The sequence below is a fragment of the Passer domesticus genome, chromosome 1, assembly GCF_036417665.1.
Source record: "Passer domesticus isolate bPasDom1 chromosome 1, bPasDom1.hap1, whole genome shotgun sequence".
In the NCBI taxonomy this organism is placed as follows: Eukaryota; Metazoa; Chordata; class Aves; order Passeriformes; family Passeridae; genus Passer; species Passer domesticus.
This window is the reverse complement of record NC_087474.1, coordinates 52,171,803-52,192,469: the sequence shown is the minus strand read 5'-3', so window position 1 is coordinate 52,192,469 and position 20,667 is coordinate 52,171,803. Positions and strand designations below refer to the sequence as shown.

Genomic DNA, 20,667 nt, shown 5'->3' with positions numbered 1-20,667 from the left:
TAGTGATATTTCTACCATCAATATGTCACCTGATATCAAACTTGAAGTAGACTCAGTTTCCACTGAAAATTCACAGTGCCTGAATCCAACGGCCCCGGTCACCTTTGGCATTTTGCATATGATTCCCTCATTATGGAGCGCTTGTGGGTTTTGATTCAATTATCCCCCTAAGACCCCATGCACAGAGGTACATCGTGGTGCTGTATATTTGGATTGCTATTCTCAACATGAGTTGTTTGTCAGTCAGGTCCTTTCCCTCTAGTTCAAATGTTCCTGAAATCCTGAAGGGCTCTGATTTCATAGGTCTAGTAGAGGTTTCTCACAAAACCAGAGGTATTTTCAAGATACCCAGAACCACAAATTCAGCCCCCACTGAATTTCAGTTTCCCTTACAGGTCATTATTGTTTTCACCACTTTATAGCAATACTGGCCAAAATCAATCTTTTACAATTCCACTTCCTACTCATGTTAAAAGAAAAAGATTGGGGCTTTTAATTAGAGCTATTTATATTTTCAAAATGAGGAAGACATTCTGAAAAAGGAATTGTTTCTGCAGCCAATTCAGGGACCTTCTGTCTACAAAATCTGCTCTAGACACTTTCCCACCACAACTTTCTTTCCATTATTAGGAACTTACACCACTTTGTATTTAGCTTGGTATTTTGCCAAAAAACGTTCTTTAGGTCTCTATAGTACAAACTCTGACAGAAAGCATAACACAAGGAAAAAAAAGGTATTTTTAAGTCCCCTACTTTTTTCCATTTTCCCATCAGAAAAAAATTTTAAAAATATTAGTAATATAAATCCATCTCTGTTCCAGTTTTTGCTCTGGTTATTTATACTCTTTTAATGTGATCCATGTAGAAAAGTTAAACTTTATTAAATCCATTCAGATAGTTCTTCAATCTATTCAGGAGCTGAGTGTACCTGGCACAGGCACTGAATATTTCCTTTTGGTTTCTAAGCTAGAAATAATACTTGAAGTAAATTATTTTTTGCTGTGATAATGATGATACTACCAGACGTCCTGAGTGGAAAAGGCCAGGGAGGTTCTGATCCTGACTCTCATTCTGATATTGTGTCTTACTTTTTTTCCCTAATAAAACTCATCTCAGTTTCTGTCTGTGGTTTTCAGTAAGAACAGTCCTTTTCCCTCTTCCTGCACAATTTTTCAGCCAGATTAACTGAACTACGAAAAGGTCAAATGACTTACTTGAAGGGTAAATCATGAGTCAGTAGCACAGCTAGAACTGAATCAAATCCTTTCCTGTTTTCCAGCCCAACCACTAGACAACTCACAATTGCTTTTATTGACCAGAGAGCTTTAATGAAGTCAACATTAGCTGTGGTATTGCTAGCATGAGTCTCTGAACAGTTTTAGTATACATTCATATGAGTCTGTGAAAATCAGTCACCTCCTACCAGCAATTCATAGGGAATGTGGCGGACAGCAGACCTTGGGTCCCTCTCTGTGCATGCCTTGTGTCCTGTCTGTTCATTTCTCTGTTTGCACACTCAAGCCATGCTGCTGTGCTCCTGTCTGCACTAGGAGCTGGTGTGTATGGTCCTGGTCAGCAGCTGAACTACAGCCTTCACTTCAATCCTGAGTTCAGCTGCCCTTTCTTTACAGTCAAGTGGGGAAAAGGCCTGTTATTCTGCACTGTAGTCATATGAGATTATGGTTTGGAAAATGTTCAGAAACACTGGAAAAGATAAACTCAACAATCTATTTTGACCTTAGAGTCTACCGATGTTTATTTTAGCTGACCTATATGCATCTGCACGTATTTTGGCAGACAGATGCCTGGAAACTTTGTGGAGAGGCTGATGGAAAATACTGTAAAAAAAAAAATATGGCTGAAAAGGAAGCTTGAGCAGGCATCTAATCTCTCCTCATCTAAAGCCAAATGGGCTTTGTCTACATTACTTCTAGCAGCTGACTCAACTGCTACCCTCTACCTCTCCAGGCAATCTGTGCTGTCACTTCCCAACTCAAATTATTAGGTTCAACATTCAGGGAATATTTATTGCCCTCCCTTATTGAAATGAATGTGTCACTTACCTGGGACATTTACATATGATGTAAAGCAATCAAAAAAATATCCATCTCCCATCTCCTCTTTTTACTGAATAATGCCCGGTACTGCCTTTCTCCTAATAAGACTCCACTTGCAAAGATTTTCCAGATGTTGTTCTACACAGTTGCCTGAGTATGTGAAGAAAAGGTAATAGGAAAAAAAAATTGTTTTAAAATGATACTGAAGATTTGACTTTTCAATTTTTCAAAGCCAGGAAACTAATACTGAATCATCTGACTGTGCTGTGCTGCCATGTTTTAGCTCATACAGCACACAAGATAACCACTGTTCAGAGACCCGGCAGTAACTCAGCAAAACTGAATGACTGGAGGATGACATTTCTTCTATATATCATCAGGTCTGTAGTGTATATGTGCAATAGACAAGTCTTGCGAAGTAGGGAAAAACGGGGCTGTTGTGGAATGCCAGAAGGACACCTAGCATGTTTCTTTTACTGATGACTGGTTGGCAGTTAAAAAAAATGCTCTCTAGTATAAGGTCATGATATAAATTAAAATGGAAAGAGGTACTATTAGATCCTCTTTTCCATTCCCTGTCACTGTGGAATTGCTCCCTACAGTGTTCTTGAGTGTTTTGTCCAGTCTTCTCTGAAATAACTTAAGCAATAGGGTTTTCATAGCTTCTCCTTGGAATCCTACCCCACACTGCAGTAGATCTCATTAATAGGAAATGTTACTCTAAAGCATAAATCTTCCTGCTCTCCATTTCATCTCATTAATTCCACTTATACTCCCTTCTCTGGTCCTAATCAATCCCTTTGCCTCTTAAGTGTTTATATCCTCCTAAGACTTATGGGGAATTATCATAGCCCAATTAGATATCATTCAGCCAAGATATGTGCAAAGCCCATTCCCTTTATTTTCCTTCAGCCCACATCTAAGCCCTGGCTCATTTTTTCCCCCGCTCTGAAGTCCCTTCAGTTTGTCATCAAGCTGCCCTCAATTTAAGTGGAAGAGAGCCCTGGTCCCTACACTGCAGCCAGAGATGTGGCGATCAGGTTTCCAGAACACCAGCGATCCCCAACTCACCACAAAGTCAGATGGAGTGGCCCCAGAGACCACTCAGGAAGAAGAAAATAAAGGAGAGTAGCAGTTTGCAGGGAAAAAGCAAAGTAAAATGGCAACCAAACAGCACAAGCGGTGTCCCTGCAGGGAAAGGGCCACAGGAAAGCTTTGCAGGAATCCTGGGAGCTACGCCATCACAGTGAGGCATGGTGCCAATAGCTTACACCCTGGCTGGCAGCCCTGAGGGGTGCTGGTGGGGTAGAAATGCTCCCAGATCACTCCATGCCCACCCCACACCAGTTGTGACAAGGCAGGGCTGGCGTCAGCATTGCAAACCACCCCACACTGCCCCGTGCCATGACCTCACGAGCAGCAGCGACCCAGGTGAGCGTGTTTCACAGATGGACAAAGCCGACTCTGTGCACAGGTTTTTTCCTTGTGACCATAAAATTAAGGAGTGTGAGAGAAACCTGGGCTGTATCATAGTCTCCTGGTGGTCCACTCCCTACACTCAGCCTGCAGACCATCCAAAACGTTGTCATTTTATCCCAGAAGGCAAGCAGGCCTGGGGTAGATCCAGAACGGATTACAACATAATCCAATTCACAGGGAGGGGTATTTTTGAAAGAGGATTATTTTTTTTCTCTCTGGCTGGCTGCCAAAAATAAATAAATGTTGTAAGTATAATGTAATGTTTTTAGAGAACACGGTGATGGAAAGAGAGAGCTCGTTTCCATATCGACATTAAAGGGAGGGAAAGGGTAATTTGATTTTTTGCACTGTGCAAAGCAATCTGAGGGTATGTAAGGTATAAATGTCGGTATTTCACAGTGGAATTTCAAACACAGTCATAGTCTGAAGAAAGCAGTGTTTAATTTCTAATCAGAACAATGTACTGTGGCTGTTTGCTCTCCATTTCAGCATCAAAAAGCCTCTGCCTGAACCTTTTGTGACCTTCAGAGAGTTTTGCATAATTAGCTTGATTAAAGACACAGCACAGTTTTAGCACCAGAGACCAAAAACCACAAATTACTGAGGATCACATGCTTTGCAAAATAATACCATTCATGTGATTATTTGTTTTGCTCTCATCATTTTTGAAATATTACTCCATTGCTTTGACTTGAATTTCTGGTTGTAACAGATAGCCAATTCCCAAATAAAATATAAGTCTTTACAAAAATGTTTCCATTGCATAAAGAAACTCTTATTGGATTTCTGCAAAGTCGTAGAGCTGTTTGATATTTGTATTAGGGATGTGACTGAAAAACTCCAGCAGTACAAAGACTTTCAGCTATCTTGAGTGTCATTTCACAAGGCCTTCCTTAGACTTTGCTTTTACCATTTTGATTTTGTGTTAATCTCAAATTTTAAAGTGTGACAAAGCCAATAAAAGACCAGATCAAGAATGTACGATAGATAATACATGAAAGAACTTTTGCATCCAGAGAGCAGTGGGTCACCTTACAGAGAGCAGTTTGGGGACTGCTCTGATCAAAGAATCCAGAAGACGGCTGTGGGGGCTATAACAGAGGGGAGTACTGCTGTAGTGTTCCTTGGACTATACATACACAGCACGTGCCCAAAGAATTGCCAGAACAGACATACCTGGCAGCAGGACCCACCTACCTGCCTACTGAAACAGAGACTGCCTAGTTCTTTTCCTCTCCACTTACACAAGAGGTAGTAATTTCCCACTGCCTGAGGATGGTGGAAGGAAAAGTTCTCAGAATGTCCCAAGCATCCCAGACGGAGAGCTCTGTTATAGGATCCTCATCTTCTGCCAAACACCATTTTTCCTCGCTGCTTTGGTGCAGAGTGTCAGTGGATCCCTGCCTTTTCTAGCAAGTTTCCTGACACACTCCCTGTCCCTTTAATTATGGATAAAAAGGGCTTGGGCAAGTGCAGTTGGGCTCATACAATCTGTGTTCATGTGCCTATGCAGCTGTGTAAGGCCAAGTTTACATCTCCTGCTTTGCAGTAGCTACCAAGCTAAAGAAAATGATCAGCTACATTACAGGGCTTGGAAGCTATTTCAAGTAACCCTGCCCTCATCCACACTGTACCTACAGCCTTCATGGTCTGCTGGAAAGACTGCACAGATTTATGCAACCCTCTGCTGTTAGCACACCCTCATTGCTGCAAAAGATCTCAGCTTGAGACCTTCATGCGTTAAAAGAAATTAAGGAAGTTGCAAAATCTGTTGGTACAATAATAACAGTGGGTGTTCTTACTGAAACCAGTATAAGCTGGTTGAGTGGCACATCTGGGATGGTTTTAAGAAGAAACTTGATTAATACCACAGATGACTGCTATTTAAAGCCATTCATTTTGATGCATAGTTTGGGGGAGGTTCAGTTTACCCCTAAGGAAAAAGCAGGAGTTAATACAGACAGTGAGTGTTTGTGCTCCGCTGGATGGTATTGATCACTGGCAATTTATATCTGATATTTCAAAAGTGGGGAACTTGATTACAATACATAGGAGGACATTTCAGTAAGGCAAAAAGTGCAAGAAAAACAAAGCAAATCCCTCTGCTCATTAGAGCAGACATTTAAACTGAAGGTCGGGTATGACAATATTATTGGCAAAATAAATACATTTGCATGTTGGTCATTAAAAAATTCCTGTTTCAAACACTCTCCTTTCAGGGATGTAAGCTTAATATCAGGTTTGAAGAATCTCAGATTGGAAGAAATTTATTTTCTATAAAGGAATGGGAGTACTTATCCAAAGGAAGTGAAGGATGAAAAAATAGATTGGATACTGGCACAGGTAATTCTAAGTAATTAGATATTGCTGTTGTTAATTAGTTATTGCTGTTAAATGTCCACACACTGACTATTTGTAATAGATAAGAGGAAGAAGCTGGAAACCTTTTACTTCAAAGGGTTAAGCTTCACATACATCCTTGAGAAAGTGAGAAGTGAGTTAGCAAAATGAAGGACCATATTTGCAGTGTACAGCTTATAAAGGACAAAGGCCACATTACTCAGGAAATTCAGCTCTAGTCTTTTCCAGTGAGCCTGGTCTGAGCATCTACGTTCAGAAGTAGGTGGAAATGGGTGGTGAATCCTTTGTTATCACACTGTAACTCTTCAGAAGCCTTATGACAGTATCCATGTCTTTGTGGGATGCAGAGAAATGCTTCTCTTGATATAAGACAGCCTAAGATGGATGCAATTTTTGGGATGAACAGATTTTAGGCAGCATTCAGTTCAGCATACGGACTAGTTGCAGCACCATATGGAAGGTGATGATATTATAGCAATAGATGTAGCGGATCGGATTGTGATCTGGCTTGCACCAGTTCTAGGCAGATGCAACTCCTTCAGCTTTAATGGACTTACCACAGCTTCACACCAAATGAAGTGAAATGAGTTTTGGGTACAATGCATCTACATTAAGCAATGAAAGACTGGTGATTTGTGTGATATCTTTTTTAATTTCTCCCTTTTTTTTAAAACTAAAGTGCCAGCATGTTGTGTGGGGAGGCATTTTTTTATTCTTATTAACAGTTGGCATTCTGTTTGTTGTAAGCTGTGTGTGGGTTTCTGTGCAAGACAAAGGCATGGCACTGCTCTGGCTAGGAAGCTTTGTGCCAGCTCTTCACTGAGCAACTTCACAGCAGTTTTGGACATATTTTTCTACATTGGGAGTGGAGGGAAGAAAACAGAGCATGTGTGCACAGCAAAGGCAAACTTTCCAAACCTGGTTAATCTCACTGTACCCATGCTGTGCAAGCCTCGGCTGCTCTAAATTAAATGGAGCTGGAGGAAGCAAAAGCACAAGGACTAAAAGAGAAAACAAAGGAGAGAAGCAGTGAAGAACATGAGGAGGTAACAAGATAGGGAGAGAGCATTGAGCAGAAGGCAGGCTGTGATAGTAGTGCTGTTCTTGGAAAAGAAGCACACAGAGAGAAATATTTTTTGCAGATAAAAAAGAACCAGAGATTTTGAGCTGTGCTGCCTTTTCTCTCTTTCTCTCTGTCAGAACTTACTTCCTGACAATTCATTTTGCATCACTACTCATCAGCCTTTCCTGAAAATAGGTGGCTGGAGACAAGGGGCAAATGGTCTTCTAAAAGAAGAGCTTCCAGCTTGGTTTAGTGTGTATATGCAAATATCTGCATTAATTGATACTGCCCCTAGCAGGCAATCCTGCATTTGGAAGGACAGGAAGGAAAATAAGGGAAGGTTAACAGAGTAGGGAAGATGGGAAGCAGGGTAGGGAAGATGGGAAGCAGCAGAGGTCAGGGATGAAAAAAACAGCAAGAAATTAATTCCATGGCCCTCTTCTAGTGTCCTGCCTGGCTGTGGCTGGAGAACATCTGATGTGTAGGCAGCACTCAGGACCCAGGAATTTATATGGCCTTGACGTTCACAGGAATAGGCTTCTACAGTTGTTAGAGATGTTTTTGTCTTGTCAACATGGAAAACAGTGTGGTTAAGTCCAGGCCTGGAAGGCAGTTGCAGATTAGGGAAATTGTCTTTGGAGTTGTTTGTATGGGCCAATGTAAATTTGAAAAGGACAGTATGCTATTGCTTTACTTTTTTTGGCCACAACTAAATAAAGAAAATATGTTGTAAATATAAGAGGTATCTACTTTCAACTTTGCAGGCTTAAAAAGACTGATGATCTGGATTATAATCAAAGTTTGGGATTTAATTTTCCTATAGGCTGCTTTGATGAAACATGAAGAAAAATTGGCTTTTCAAATGTTATCCTCTGTGCAGAAAGACATTGCCGATTGTTCCAGCTGATCTGTTGCCTTTGCAATTGCTATCTGGCCATCAAGTAGAAGTCAACAGAAGAATGTGCTGCAACATCATGGTGGAGGGACTGGAAAGGCAGCCCACAGGCTGACAGCACATGATACCCACCTACCTCCTCTACAACTGTCCATGCCACGATCCAGAACAAGGGTAACCCCACTGAACTAGCGTAAGACTGGGCCTTCAGCTGCACACACGAGGAGTTAGAGGGGAGTCATGATGTAACCACAGACAGCTGAGCACGATGCACCATGAAAGCAGCTCCTTTACCACTCTGTCTCTTCTTTTCACACACAGTCATTTTGCGCAAGCTCACTGAGTGAGAGTTGGGCCAGCCAGCAGAAATGATCCTGCATCATTTCTTTCATATTTATTGGACCACATGACCTGTTAGAAAAAGCAGACAAAGAGAAACTCATTTACAGTGCTTGAAAAGGGGAAAATAGCAGTTGATGTTCCCATGATTCTTGGGGAAGTGATGAGGTGGAACTGCAGCACAAGACACACCACGTGTGCATTAGCCATCTTTGCACTCATTTGAGTTGCCACAACAGCTGTGCAATGCCAAGGGCCAGGATATGCACTTCTGCAAAGTTGCAGAAGGGAAAATACAGCATTTGTTCTGCTTTTAACTCAGCTGATGTCATAATCAACTCATGTGAAAATAAAAGCTTTTCTCCTTTGGTGTTTGAATGTTTTAATCTGTTCCATACTTCTGTCACTGATAACCTACCTTTGAATGTTGGCACAATCTGCATTATACTTAATCCAAAGCTATCTTTATTAATGTAATTTTTTCTAATATGTCAAATGCTGCTAGGAAGCTACTCCTCAGTAAGGACTAGTTGTGTGGAGGATTTCAGCTCTTGGAGCTCAGCTGGTTTTAATTACCCACACAGATAAGTGTAGCCATTTATTTTCTTTGAACTGGAAAAGGTTGCTTTTCTATTTTTAACCCCTGAAGACAGCTGAGTAATTCAACTGAAAGCCCTCAGTCCAGAAATAACCTTTTTTTTTATTATTTTTGCCCTATGAGGATCAAATTGTTTCTCATGAGCCAAGGTTTAACCCATAGCTGTTCAGTTCAGCTTGATTATATTCAGGCCAGGTTTTCGCAGATGGGTAATAACCAGAGTCTCCAATACTCATCCAGTGTGGCATTGAGAACATGTCTTGCAATTTCCATTTGAGAGAGTCCTTTTGCAGCAATACTCGCACAGAGAGGTACTGCTTAGTAGGGTTCCTCACTGAGTAAGATTCTACTTGACATATACAAGGGTGGGAAGTTCTGGTCCAAAACAAATATGTATGATCAATTTTCCAAAAGTGCTCTGCATGTTGCCCTTAGTGCCACAATGGGGAGAAACTTCGTGCTAAGCACTTAGAAAAATCTGGCCCTTGTTTGAATGTGAATGGGGGCTTGAGCTCTTTAGAAAATCTGGCAGCAATTGTGGGTGCTGAGTACTTAGGAAGCAGTGGTCTTGAACTGGGGCTGCCATTACTGATTTACACCCTTGTCAGCCATTGATTTTCAACAGAGTTACACCCTTCTGGAATTGGAGCAACACAGTCAGACTGCCATAATTTATAAATTAGTGCACATATAGATATTTTATTTTATTTTATTTTATTTTATTTTATTTTATTTTATTTTATTTTATTTTATTTTATTTTATTTCATTTCATTTCATTTCATTTTACTTTAATTTACTTTTTTATTTTTAGGAAAATTCTTTTGAAATATTACCCTGTTGCCTGAATCCGTACTGCTCCTGACTGTCTGCCAGCTCCCAGATTAAATGTAAGTCATTACGGAATGTTTTCCTCACATGGGAAAGACTGGAGTGGCCCAGTGTTAGTTTTGCCCTCCGACATTAATTCTAATTACCTCAAAATGCAAACATGTTTGAATTTCCAGCAGATGACATTATTTTTTCTTTGACATCAGACATCAAAGGAAGAAAAATAAACATGGGACAGTGACAGCATTAGGCCTCTAGTCATTTTTCAGAAGGTTTTTCATGTCCTGTTCCAGACTGGTTCTTCTTTAAGTCTTGTCTCGGATATTAGGGAGGGGAAAGGTTTACAGACTCCAAGACTGATGGAGTCTTTTCCCTTCCAGTTCTCTGAGGCAGATGGGGGGAAGGAAAGAAACAGTCTGGTTTACATCAGGGTTGGAGCCTTAGTTTTCAGAGGCACACACACGCCCCCAGTAGTTTGGCTATTTCTTAAATTTTTTTAGCTTTTCTTCTGAATATTCATGGGTGATACTACTTCATTTAAAAATGCAATAATTCAAAGAGAACAGAAATTTGTCAATGTGGACAAGAACCTCAGAATTCTGCAGTTGTTTAGGACTTTTGGGGGATCATTATTCACACAGGTGTCATGGCAGCTGAAAGCTGATGTTGCTAGATATTCCCTCTACAGAGCACTGACCTTTCAGACCTTTCAAGTCCACAGTGTTTATAAAGGGACCAATCAAGAGAGATGCCTCTACTTCTACATGCCAGGGTTTGGGATGTGCTAGCTTGCACCCATGTGGCTTTTATGAAGTTGTGGCAATGGCAACTCCCAGTCAACTTTCATGGACCTGGACGCAGGGCTGTGGTCCCCTCACCTGCGCTCCTGCCTTTGCCCAGAACCCACCTCACCCCAGTTTTTCCCAGGCTCCTGGGCAGCGCATCTCTGTATCTGAAAAACATAAATAAATTGAATAATACCACTGCTCTATCTGACAGACACCACAGAGAGATGTAAAGGCTCCATTATTAGAAACCCTGACTGTGTTTTGGTGAGGCAGGCTATAGAAAAACCCATGCAAGAAATCAAATTATGAGAAATTTACAGAATTCTCTTCCCAGGGCCTGGGAGAACAAGGTTATTGCAGAACATGGTGGAGATGTACAGGCAGAGCTGTGCAGGGAAGCTTGAACAACATATCTGTGCTACTTGCGCCTCACTTTTTGAGCTCTAAACCTGACTTCTGAGTTTTAAAAAAGGTCAGCTTGTGATGGACCCATCCTGCAGGAGCTGCTGCTTTGGCTTTGCAGTGCAACAGTTCAGGATGTGTCTTTCTTCCCTGATGGAAATATAGCTCCTTCCACTGCATGGGGCAAGTAGTAGTTTTTTACACCAAATACCTTCCATGCTTCCAGTCCCACATCCATTTAAAAAGTGTAGAAATAAATTCATTTTCAGTCAATAAATAACAATAAATAAATAAATAAGACATGTGCTCTGCAGTTGTTGCCTGCAGTGTGAGCTCTAGTGTTTTGAAGTGTTTCTCATTGGGGCCCACAAATGTTTGTAATAAAACTGACTGGCAAAATTTTGGGCCAGAGCCTCTGGGCTGCTCAGCCAGCTTCACACCCATCCTCCTGATCCATTTTCCCTTGATGTGAGCCAGGGCAGGCAGTAGCTCCCCAGGGGCCCTGCAAGAGCTGTGGGTTGGAGTGACTGGGCTGAAGGACATTAGCCAGCTCACCTCAGGCTCCCTAGAGAATGTTAATGTTCACGCTGAGGCACCTGAGAACGGTGGCAAGATGCACTAAAATTAATTATTTTTTCTTTTCTCACTTCTTCTTGCAGTTTGACAGCATAGCTTAGGGTCTGATACTGTCAAACTGGTTTTTTTCCGTTCTTTGCAATACCTGGAAACTACATCATGACCCTACTCCTCCCAGGAATCATTGTAAAAAGTATTTAATTGAGCTTACCTTTCTAAAATTGCCTACAGACTCTGAGAGGTCTAGCAGGATACATCCTGCAGGGCTCATTTGAAAACAAGAGTACTGAAAATCTGCCCTCCAAAAGTCAGTGTTTCCATTTGAGTGCTCAAAAATGAATGTACTTAAAATCAAGCTTTGTACGGAAATTTGAACCAGCCTGAATACTAATATTGGCAACAGCTCTGCATGTTGGTAGAGCATACCACTTCTCATCAGGCAGAGTGCATCGTTTAGGGGTATGTTTTCAAAATTAGATAACCCAAATGTTCTTACAAATGGCTTTGATTATTTTCTGTCTGTACAATACCGAGGTTTTGTAAGGGAATGGACAACAGCCTGAGGAGAAATGGTGGTGGGGTATGTGAGTATCCTTTTTCGCACACATCAGTGCATATTTGGTATATGAGGTGGTGCTTACACAGTTTTCCTTTCACTGTTCAGGCAGCCAGTTTTTAAAAATGTGGCCTGTGGTGTTTCTGTTTCTTTGATGTTTTCAAATGGGATCTAGTTATTTTAATATGCCTATTATATCTAATTCTCTGCTAAGGCCATCTCAAGGCCCTAGAGGAAATCAGACTTTATGTTGTCATAGCTGTGTCACCCATTTCTAAATTGAAAGAAAAAGGAACTGTATCCTCTGCTAAAATGACATTAATTCTTCTTGTTTATGATGTGAGAAATCCTCTTGGTTCAGAAATGTGCAGTCCTTCCTTCCCACTTAACAGAGAGTCCATTAGCTGCTAGAAACATTGGGCCAATAAAGAGTGGGTGACTTGTTCCCATCTCTTCTGTGTGATAGAGGATAGTCATAGTTACATGCACACATTCAGAATTAGCTTGATGCTTCACCCATTATCATAAAATTAGATCAATTATACTGGAGCAGGTTTACATCTTCAGCAAAACCTGAACAAGATAGGCACTTCTAGGCTCCACCAAGAGAACCAGCCTTACCCAAATCAGTTTGTGCTTAAGCTATTGCTATAAACTAGCTTTGCAGAATGTAGGACAACTGGTACAACACGGGCTTTTTCATGAATGATACTGGACACCCCCAGCCCTTTGCTGGGATCATTGCATGTACAGAGATTGCTCAATCATTCCTCTGGTCAAGTACTAGCTAAATTGTATCACTAGCAACAATGCAAGTGTACAAGCTGTAAAAAATTATGTACATGTGTGATAAGTAGCAATGCGTCCGTTAATATTGTGTGACTTGTTGGGAGAGAGATTTTTCTAGTGCAACTTCAGAAGTGCTTAGGACAACAAGATATTCTCTGTGGGAGCCGTCTACTTTCCACGTGGAAAATGCGTGATGGGGTTTTGGGTAGGATTGGATATATTTTGCTGCTTTGAATTACTGTCTGGATGAGTCAAGCTATTTTTTGTCCTGTCGGATCTCTGTGGTGTTGGTGAATAGTTATTTCTGCATGGACGGTGCATTAAAGTTCCCGTTAATAGTCAGTTTCTCTTCAGCGGCAGATGTTAATATTTTATATAAAAATAAGCATTTAAAAACTATTCTTCTGTTATCAATACCTGCTTGGCAGTTTTCTCCTTTGGGAAGCATATGTCTGGGCCTGTTTTGGAAGAGATGGCCCATTGCCATACCCCCTTGCTGTTTCTTTTAAATCTGGCTGTAGTGCATCTTTAAGCTTTGTGGAGGGTTTTTTTTCTTTCTGTTTCATGCCTAGCAGTGGTGCCTTATACATTTACTAAGAATGAGTCCAGAGATAAAGATAAATTTAGGAAACTGTAAACGTCCTTATCTCTACTGCTGGTGTGGGTAGAATGAGTACCCCAGAGAAAAATATTGTTTTATATGAGGTAACAGCTGCTGTTGCTGTAGGTATTGAGTGAGGCTGTGCTGCAGTCATTAATCTTGTGTTGCTCCTGTAGTCTTTCACTAATGAGAAATAAGAGCAAGACCATCTCTGTGCGGGGGTTAGAAATGAAGACTGTACCATTCAGGAGGGAAAACCCAAACCCACTAATGATAGTAGCTGGGCATTTTTGCAGATGCAGCTTGGACTTCTGAGTTTAACTAGGAGAGTTTCTTACAGTGAGATAGTGTCTTGGTGCTTTCAGTAGTTGCTGTGTGGGCAGGAGGCAACCTTTACATGCAGGTTCATGATAACTGGTGGCGGGCTACACAAAAAGTACACAGTCCTTGCTGAGCCTATCAGCAGGCAGAACCTCTTCACAACTGTGTGAAGTTTGTGATAAATCATCACACGCTGATTCATTATGTATTATCACCATGCAGCTAGTACACTAAGGAATGATTGTAATGAAAAATCATTTGGATTTAGATATTTAAAACCAGCATGTTTTGTACTTGCTTGAAATTTTAAGAATTATTGGAAAGAAAAACATATCTTCCAAACCCAAAAATATAGGAGAAACATGAACAATGCACTATGTTGTCCTGAACTACAAATGTTTGGATAGTAGTTGCTTGTTACTCTCCTCTATAGATTAACCTGGCAATATATATTCAGGGACATCTACTTTAGTTCTTTGTAGCATGTTCAAGATTAACTCTTTTGGAAATGTCACCAATTTTTATTTTTTTTTAAAGGCAACAAGCAGTCAGGATATTCTAGTGATTTACCATGTGCTTTCTGGGAGGAAAGTGAGTGCCTTGGATGGTTAACAAGCCTCTTGTATGTGCAGTGGTGATGCACCATGAAGACTGGGCAGATTTTTCGCTCTGAAGTCCTCAGGGGAAACAAGTTAAGGAACATTCTAGATCCTGGACCATGTCACATGTTATGTGGCATTCATCAGGGTCCAGCATCCTATGTGGCCTCTTGACAGTCCCACTCCAGAAGGTGCCTTATGCACATACCTTTCTCAGCACATCTGTGAGCTCCTCAGAGTTCTGTGGGAAGCACAGACCAACCCTTCTGCGATGGCGTGACTGCATCAGTGGGCAAGAGAAGAGCTGCAGATGTCATTTATCTGGACTTCTGTAATGTCTTTGACATTGTCCCCCAGGGCGCCCTTCTCTCCAAACTGGAGAGAGACACATTTGAGGCATGAACTATATGATGGATAAGGAATGTGGTTGGACAGTCACATCCACAGTGTAGTAGACTCTTCTGGATGGTGATCAGTGACAAGTGGTGTTCTTCAGGGGAATACTGGGAACCAGTGCTGTTTATCAACTTCATCAATTACAAACAAAGGGATGGATTGCACCCTTAGCAAGTCTGTAGATGACACCAAGCTGAGTAGTACCGTTGCTTGAGGGTTAGGATGCAATCCAGAGAACCTGGATAAGCTTGGGAAGTGAGTAAAAAAAGGGAGTTTATCCTCCAACTTCCTACTTCATGGCTAAGAAAAAAAGCACTGTGGTTAGCAGTTATGGCAATTGCTTAACTTATTTTGCACCTTTAAATTGGTATAGTACTATAAATACCATTACCTTTAAATTACCTAAATTACCTTTAAATTGGTAATTTGGAGTGCAGGGAAGGTGAGGAGAAAGTTTACGAAGTTGGATAAAATAAGGTTTCTACAGCTAATGCTGTTAGTGTTGTCTAATTCCTTCTGATTTCTTATGCCTCTGAAAGTCAGAGTCTACTTCCATATTGTGGCACTAAAGCAGCCTAGTTTTCAAATGTGATGAGGACTAAATAGCTCAGTTGACACTGGAAACTGAGACCTCTCTGTCAGACTGTTTATGCAAGATGTCAACAAAAAGCTTCACTCAATACCTGTAAAGTTCCTGTTTGTCATTCCAGACCTTCCCATAGCCTTTTCACAGCACACATATACTGCATGTATACCTCAATATGAAGTATATGCGAGGACTAATGCTTCTACCACAGTCCAGCTCTCACAGCTTGAACCAGTGCTCATTTTTCAGCATATCTGTTAGTAAGAGACCAAAAGAGAGACACATTGTTCTCTCAATATAACTGGGTTGAGCCTTGAACTGCAGGAAGAAACCCTTTTGTATGTAAACATAGAGACTGGGGTTGAGCCTGAGGAGATTGGATGGAAGAAAAAGAAGTATTTTTGAGATGACAAAATGGTACCAGTTGGAAGCAGGATGCACCAGCTACCTGGTTGTTGGGGATGGGGCAGCATTTTACAGAGGAGGTATGTCATAATAAGAAGTTCAAGGAATACACTCTGATTCAACAGCTGGTTCAATCAAACCAGATTAAACTGCCTTCAATACCATCCTGGACCAGATTTTTCAGAAGAATTCAGCAGCTTGGTAGCTAAACCCTTTTGCAAAACATCTTTCACTTATTGTCACAATAGAAGCTGCTGGATGCTGACCACTTCAGAGAATCTGGACCAAATGCGAGATGCCAGGCACTTGAAAGTCTGGCACTGGACTCTGCAGAGAATTCGATCCATTATGTGCTGCTCCACTTCAAAGTGCTTAGCAGCTTGTGACAACCGTACAGCATCACAGCAAATGTCACTTTTTGTGCAAACATTTAACCAACATAAAGCGGCTTTTTAGCATGGTAGTAAATTTCACCCAAATCTCAATTTGCTTTGATTTTTTCTTCCAATTTTCACTGAATGAAAAAGAATCACTGAATTTGGGCCTTTCTGACGAAAGTATTTACAAAATCTTTTTGGGTGGTTAAAGTGCAAGAATGACACAGGAGTGTTTTCTCACCAATCTTTTTATTGTTTATCGTTTTCTGATACAACAAAAAAAATCATTAAAAAACATCAAGTTTAAAAACAGAAAGACAGATGAAGCCTATTCTTCTGTGATTTTCTGTTGTTTTCTGCACAGTTTCATGTTTTAATTTTGAAAGAAGAGGACACACACCTTCTTGAAGGAAAAGAGGAAGACAGCACAGACTAAGAGCTGAGGTTCAACTCTGCAATCTGGGTTCATACCCATCTCCAGCTTTTAGCATAATCTTTCTTTGTATATTCTTCTTTTTTTTTTTTTTAATCAAACCCAGGAATTATACAGCTGTTGAGATAAGAATAATTAAGAACAATGCACTTCCTTTTAAAGCTTCTCAAAGGATAACCTCTAATAAGATGAATTGAGCATCTCATGCAGGCCACACACAAATGATTGCTCATATTTAGTAAAACATTTTTTGGGGTAAAGATAAGCTAATTTTGTTCAAGAGCGGAGGGTGGTCTTTAAGCCTTGCATTTGTCAAAGAAACAAGCAGTTTTTTATCTATTTCCTATAATCTTCTACAGCTCAAGAGGAGTAATGTAGGGGGAGGGAAATTCAGGCAATGTATTTATGTTGGAGCACAAGCCTGAGCATTTGAACAGACCATAAAGTTAAAGAGACAATGGGCTATATAGTGGAAACTTTACTTGCAATCCAAAATTTATATGTGCTGATGCTGTTGCTCCTGTAGGTACTCAACCTTCAAATAAGTGAGGTGGTTGAGCTCTGATGTGCCACAAAACTCATTTGGAAGTGTAAGGCAACTGGAAATCAGTTTCTCATAGCTTTCATGTCTGTTGCTTTTTAAAATGCCCTTTTCTTTCCATGGAAAAGTTTCACTACTGATGTACATAGAAGGTCAGCAACATCATCACAGTAGAAATGGGCTTGCAGGATGCAGGGGGATCCCTGTGGTCCTCTGCGCCCTCCCAAAATCTGCTGTGATCTATGCCCTCTGTATGCTTAGCATTGGATAAATGGTTCTGCTCTGGCAATATCCAGAAAGACACAATCAGGTCAGACATTGGGACCCACACCTTGCACGCGGTCTCTAGAGTTCACACAGAGACTTGCAGTTTGTTCTCACATGCACACTAGTGTGAATCCAGAAAAACACAATGACAATGATCCTTGGAAGCCTTGTGCAGGGTGTTGGAGAGCAGACCAAGCTAGTGCTGGTTCTGTGCACTCATTAAACTGGCCTCATTTGAATAGTTTATGGGGGAAAACCTAGCTATGAAGAAAAGGCAAGACATAGTGCAAAACATGCCACTGACAGGTTCTCCTCCTCCCCTTAAGACATTTCACCTGAAAAAAGAGAAGTACCAGCTGGAGTTATAAATTATTCCAGCTCCTAGTTGCCAAATGTTTCCAGTCTCCCCTTTGTATCTGTTACAGATGCATCATCCACATATGAATGTTTCCTGGAATTTCGTTCCAGAGATTTGAGCCTCTGAAGTTTTGGGGCCAGACTCACTCAAATGGAACTCCCAGGGAGCAGAAATTGCTTGTTTAAATCAAGAGGCTTATCAGAGAATGTTAAATTATTTTTTACAGCTGAAAGTAAAAAGATCTTACCAGTCTTCTCCTTGCTATTTGCTACATAGCTTTCAAATTAAAAAATATTTTTAAAAAACACAAAAAGAAAACTCCAACAAAACAAAACAAAACAAACCCCCCCAAAAAAAACACCACCACCAAAAAAAAATCCCAAACAAACAAAAAAACCCCAAAAACACACCAAACCCAAGAAAACAAAAACAAAAAACCCCAAACTCTTTCCAGTCCCCCTTGTCCTCCAGACAGCCAAGTCTGTTCCTGTCACCACCCTTCTAATTACTAGAAAGACCCTCTTGGCTGGAGAGATCAATGCAGGATTGTTTTACACCAACACTGATGTTTTGCCTGCTTAAGCAGAATCTAAAAGAGTAACAGAGTGATCCATTAGCCAAGGAAAGAGTGTTCAATCAAGCAGCGCTCTGCATTTCTCCAGTATTTTTCACCCGAAGCAATTAAGCATTCATTGATTACAAGCATTAATTAGGTCTAATCACATGCCTGCAAATGAGGCATTATGAAAAGATGAAAATGAGTGCTGTGTTTTAAAATGGATTTTGGTGGTGAAGAAGGACATAGCCGTCTTATGGGATTCCCAGAATGCTTTCATATTTGTAAAGAAAGCTACAGATGATCTCCCAAAAATCAGGCCCTGCTGGGCCATGCTGGGCAGGTCTGTCAAACACCAAAGCCTCTGATTTTCTTTCTAGCTGAACTTCAACCACTACTCTGTATTACTCCATTACTCCATAAAGAAATAGAGCACATCAGGAGAGAACAGGCAAACTAGCCGGAGGCCTGACACGCTGAGATCAGTGGCACAGCCACCCCAGCCAAGGACAGCACACTGAACGGAGAGCTGCCAGGGACAAGAGTAACTCAAAGCAGTTGCAGACTTTGCCAGACTCCCTAGGACTACCTGGTATGATTACACTGTAATTTTAATTTTTAATCCAAGCATTGTTCCCCCCCCCCCTTTTTTTTTTTTTTTTTGGCAGTTCCATTTACACATATGCCCATGTGTATTTAGTGCTTTTAGCTAAAGGTGAAGTCACTCACCTTGTGCCTGAGGCTGAATAGCAACTTACAAAAGTTCTGTTAGCAATTCTATACCTGTCTGCTCTTTCTCTATCTACTCAGTTGGTACTTGGTGCATTTATAGCCCAGCTATAAGACAATATCTAAACACTTATAAGGGCCTTTCTCTCCCAAACCTGGTCCTGCTTTTCATAAAGTCAACCTTCTTGTTTTACACACTCCTCCATTCCACTCTAATTTCCATTGTTTAATCTCGCCCAGCTCTTTCCGTCCCTCCCCTCAGCAGGACACAAAAAAATAAAAATCAGCAATGCCTTAATTTTGCTATGTTGCAAAGTTGGGTGGGTTCGTAGGAAAATATCAAAACAACAAAGAGGAAACCCAATCTTTTCTCCCAGCTCCCATGGCTTGATTCCAAGGCCAAGAAGAGAAAAGACTGCAAGGCTGCATTCACATTGACACCAGGCTGCATGGCTGCAAGGCTGACAAATTGCTCCTTGGGAGCAGCATAAATCATGAGTGAAGCCTGAATCCTCCTCACAGTGTGTATGCATCCACTATGCTTTTCATGCATCCCTACACCTACTCTTTTTTTAAAAGTTGATCAAATGCAAGAACATGGGGAGACCTAATTCACTTGCATTCACTTCCAGACAGCAAGTAAAAGCCACAGCATCACAACACAGACCACTTTCCCATCCCCATGTAGCCTGCTCCACCCTTCCTCTATGCATGGGGCACAAAGTAGATGCTCAGACTTCCATTTGCTCATAGGCTGCCCTTGAATGTGGTTTGCACCCAGCAAAATGCCTGACTTCTTGTGCATGGTGCAGCAGCAATTCTTGCACACACACAAGAGGATGCTTGTAGCCGTCATGTCTCCTGTCCCTGCACATTCAGAAGGGCCTATGCAAAGAATGTTGCTTTGAATTTGACTTTCCTCTTGATAACAAAAATGAGGAGGAAGGTCAGGACTGTAGCTCACTGTAAACCAGAACATATGGCTCACTACTGGTGAAAAGGCAATTGCTCATTGGGGGAGATAATGATTATGATGGGATAAATTGCAATTAGAATACCGGAAACTGAGCCTTTCAGCAGAGAAGGTGCTGCATTAGCTCCAGCATTAAAGTGGTTGCCGTATATGACAGTAATTTAAGAAGGAAGAGAAATCTGGGCACCAAATGGTACAGCAAAGGACCCTTACACAGCCTGTGAGCTGGAATGATGTGCAAATGGCAGAAGGCAGATGTTGATCTCCTTGTAATACTGCAAGGAGGTCCAAACCAGAACAGGTCTGGATAAACTACTGACCTCTTACTCCTGCAAGTGGTCCCCCATGGACTCCAGGGTAAGGTGAAGGGCAAAGCCAATCATGGAAGACCTTGCTAATGCTGATGCTATTGCTCAGTGGATGAAGCGTTTGGGAAATGCCTGCTGTTTCTAGGCATGGCAAGTAGGGTGGCAGCATCTGAGTCTCTGCTTTCTTCTGTCAGTGTTTAATGACTCCACAGGTCTCGGTGGAGTTGCCTGCATGCAAAACTGGCACATCAATAAGCCAAATCAGGCCTCAACATCTGTAAAACTGGATAGGTTCACAAGGATTTAATTCTCTCTTAAGTATGCACAAATCACATGGGATAACACTGCCTAATTCTCTGCATTTCTGCATAGCACGGTACTGTCATTATTCACTGGGAAAGAATTTCATATTTGCATTTTTTCAAGTGCAGTAATACTGACATTGCTCATCTTCTCCTAACACTCAATAGCAGTAATTTTTGTCT

At 41.1% G+C, this 20,667-nt stretch overlaps 1 long non-coding RNA gene across 9 annotated transcripts in view; it reads left to right on the top strand.

The window, feature by feature from the left end:
* LOC135300542 (uncharacterized) overlaps positions 1–8,445 on the top strand; it is a 197,586-nt gene extending 189,141 nt beyond the window's left edge. For all 9 annotated transcript variants that reach the window (XR_010362378.1, XR_010362362.1, XR_010362360.1 and 6 more), the window contains 2 exons: positions 5,756–5,879; positions 7,784–8,445. This is a non-coding gene — a long non-coding RNA (uncharacterized LOC135300542). The remainder of the gene's footprint in view (positions 1–5,755; positions 5,880–7,783) is intronic.
* Positions 8,446–20,667: the final 12,222 nt, after the last annotated feature.